Consider the following 4,157-nt stretch of genomic DNA (forward strand, 5'->3'; position numbering starts at 1 on the left):
GCCAGCTATTTGGGATCCCAGCAATGTAACCATTACATCATCTGCTGGTTCCAATTTCTGATTTACATATAATAATTATACATTTTGTAGGGTATAGTGTGTTTTTTTCAAAGCATTTATATAGGCCAAGGAAATACACATATTTACCATCTCCAATATTTATCACTAATTTTTGTTAAGCATATTTAAAATTCACTCTATTAGTTATTTGGAAATAAATATTAAATTGTCACCAATGCTCTTTACTGTTTTCTACATTTTTTGTCAGTGACTTAGATAGCATATAAATTATACTTATCACATTTTCAGATGAGGGAAATTTGGGAGGGACAGTTAATTCTTTAGAGGACATAACTCTTATTCAAAAAGATCTCAAGAGTTTGGAATGATGGGTTGAAACTAACCAGATGACATTTAGTAGGGAAAAAATATAAAGCTTTTTATACATTTCCAAAAATTCAACTGCAAAAGTACAGTCATGGGATTTTATTTGGCCAAGAGCACAAGTCGGGTGACTAGGTTGCCAAAAATGCTAATTCAGTCTCAGTCTGCATCACAGAAAGGTAGGATCCAGAACAATGGAAGTATTGGTTCCACTGCACTTTAGATGACATCTGAAATTATGTGTTCAGTTTATTTTGCCATATTTAAGAGACCTAGTGACAGACTAGATTGTGTCCAAAAAAGGATGTCTAGGATGGTAAAGAGTTTTGTTAAACATGTCACCTAAAAGACAATGGACAATTGAGAGAATTGAGTGTTTAGCCTGGAAAGGGGAAGGTTTTTAGAAAGGGGAAGATTTTCAGAAGAGCAGAAAGTGAAAGAGACCAAGAAATTTGTATGCACATATTTTAGGAAATGGTAAATAGAAGATATATTGAGTTTATTTTGCGCTATAGGACCAACAGGTAAAATATAGAGACAAATTTTGACTGAATTTAAAGTTTTAGGATTTTTTTACAGTTTCCTATAGGGCACATGCGCTCACAGAGAGCGAAAGAGACAGAGAGAGGAGAGACAAAGTGAGAAATCATCCTTCCCCCAGGGGGGATGGCTATGTTGCAATCATTTCTCCTCCACTCTCCCCTAAGGACTTTGAACATGCACACACAGTCCTGGGACTCCAACCCCAGTCAGCCATGTGGGATCCAGCTGCCTTAACTTTCATGCCAACTGTTGGCCCAAGAAGAAATGTTTACAGTTATTCAGAAATTGAAATAACTGGCCTTGTGATGAAGTGATCCTATTGCAGAAAAGTTATCAACACAAGACTGAATTCTAGGGACTCTATAGAGAGAATTCATGTATTAAGTAGGACTAAAGCTTTGCAGTGTGATAAGATTCTATAAGACTAAATACTGTTTTAAGTTACACAAATTGATCAGAATCATGTTAAGCTTGTACTTAACAGACTGCCTAAATTGATACATACTAGACTGAACAATCCCAGAATTGGATGTTGTAGGTACAAACAGGATCTAGAAGGACACTTCCCACTGTAAGCTGTTTGTGACTGTAGATGACTTTGTTTTTGCTTCTTGTGTTTTTCCATTTCCTATAATGCATATATTAACTTTTAAAAAATAAAGATTATTTTTAAAACCTGAAAAAAAATTTAAAAATAATTCCAACCTCATCTGTGTTTCTTACTACCTATATGACCTTAGGCAGGTCACCTAATTTCTTGATGCCTCCATTTTTTTAATTTGTAAAATGGACTTAATAATAGTATATACCTCATACAAAAAGTTGGTGGAAGAATTAAATGAATTAATATCCATTAAGTTCGTAGAATTATACCTTGCTTATAGTAAGTGCTGTATGTTAATATTTTCCAGAAATTTGGTTAGTGATGGCTCATCTCCCTTTTCTTCAATAAATGTAGCTTTCTGTTACAGTTAGATAAATTTACACTAAACATTAAATAGTATACTATGCTAGCAAAATCTTGTCACCTTTCCCTTTTTTAAAGAACTATTTTATTTAATATCATTTTAAGTTTGCTATAGGGCATGAGAGAGAGAGAGACAGAGAGAGAAAACAAGCTGCCAGGTCTAGGACTAGAACTATCATTGGCCATGTGGGAGTCCAGTGCCTAAACCACCATGCCACCTGCTGACCCCTCCTTTTCCCCCTTAAAATAATATTGCCAGAAGGTACATGCACTTACCAGAAAGAAACAGAGAGACAAAGGGAGAGAGAGGGAGGGAGAGGGAGAAAGCACCCTTCTACCATGGGGCATGGTCCCACTGTAATCCCTTCTCCTCCATTTCTCCATCCTATTGGAATTTGGGGCACAGATGCACACATACCTGGTATTCGGACTGCAGATGGCCATGTGGGATTCAGCTTCCTTAACCACTAGGCCAGCCCAGCAAAATTTTTTGAAAAACTGAGAAACAACAGAATTGTCAGGGACCTAAGAATGTCATGACAGCTATATTTCTGGCATGCATTATTAGATGTTGTGATGATGTTGGAGGACAATTTCTAGCATTCCAGCTTATGTATTTAGATTTTTTTAAAGAATTATTTTATTTAACCTTTATTTATTTATTTATTTATTTATTTATTTATTTATTTACTTAACCACAGTTGGCCACGTGGGAGTCCTGCATCCTTAACTATCGTGCCACCTGCCAGCTCCTATATTTAGATTTTTTATAAACTTTATATGGCAGGGTGGCAGATGACTCTCTCTCTCTCATTCTCACTCTGTCCCTCTCTGGTCTAATTAAAAATAAATAAATACATAAAATAAAGTTAAATAAAATAATTAAAAAATAAACTTCATATGGGATTTCTTTCATTTGATCTTCATATTAACTCTACAAAATACACAGTGAAATTGTCATCTTTATTGAAGATGGGGAACTTAAACAATAGAAAAATTAGTGAATTGTCCAAGAGCATACTGAATTATCTGTGGAACCAGGATTAGAATCCAGGTCCCTTAGATTTCAGCCCTGGGCTCAAAGATATACCATATGGCTAATGAGTGCTTCAAACTATACAGTCTATGGGGAACCAGCAGTTAGCGTAATGGCTATGTCGCTGGATTCCCACGTAGTCGACCGCGGTTCGTGTTCCGGACCCGGTGGCTTAAAAAACTCACGCCGGGCGCGTGTGCGTGCGTGCCCAAGATCCCGAGAGGAGAATGGAGGAGAAGGGATTGCGGCGTGACCATCCCCCCTGGGGGGTGATTTCTCGCTTTCTGTCTCTATGTCTCTCTCTGTCTGTCTGGCGAGCGCACGCGCCCTACAGTGAAAATCTCTCAAAAAAAAAAAAAACTATACAGTCTATAAATGAGGTTCCATTCAGCTAATAAAATGGCTTCTACTATCCTGCCAATAATTTTCCTATTCACTTTTTTACAAAAATGAAATTATCCTGAACCTTCAGTCACCAAACTTAATTTTCTTTTGGTTTTACAGGAGTGGATGTGAGTCAATAAAATTAGTGACTTATGCTGAGTGTATTGTCCACACAGATACTTTTGAAACTCACCTGTATGCTCATCCATTTCCTTACACATTGTTCTAGTTTTTAAGCTTGTAGAGAAAATGTAATCTCTTTACCAAGGTAGAAGTTTTAGATCTGGATCTTTATGCACAAGTACTGTGATAACTCATGGTATTGGAGAAGTGACAGTTTTGAAGTGAGAATTGCTTTGCTGATCCTAGTGCTCTTCATCTATCTCTGTCCTACTTCCATTTCTTCCCTCTCACCCTTGTGCCTTCAACCTTCTTGTCCTTGTCATAACTGTTCTCAGTCATTTATTTATTGTGGGGTATGTAGTTGGGTTTCCTCCCTAGGAGGAGACCATAGCTCAGTGTTCTCTTTAATCGGCAAATCAATAATATTTGCTACCATTTACTGAGAACTAAACCAAGTCTCTGTTTAGCATCTAAGAAGCATGATCTTATTTAATCCTCATAACAATCCTAGAAAGTGGGTATGCTTATCATTTACAGTTATGCATTAAGCAAATAGAGTCCCAGGGAGGGTTGAGAATCATGATCAAGGTCACACAGTAAGTAGCAGAGGCTGAATTCAAACTCAGGTGTTCTTAATCCAGAGCCTATGCTTTCAACTGCAACATTATATAGGGTTATGTGACCTAGATAGTGGGTGGCAAGTGTTTTTTAAAGTTGGGA

Source organism: Tupaia chinensis, unplaced genomic scaffold, assembly GCF_000334495.1.
Source record: "Tupaia chinensis unplaced genomic scaffold, TupChi_1.0 Scaffold146705_1, whole genome shotgun sequence".
NCBI lineage: Eukaryota > Metazoa > Chordata > Mammalia > Scandentia > Tupaiidae > Tupaia > Tupaia belangeri.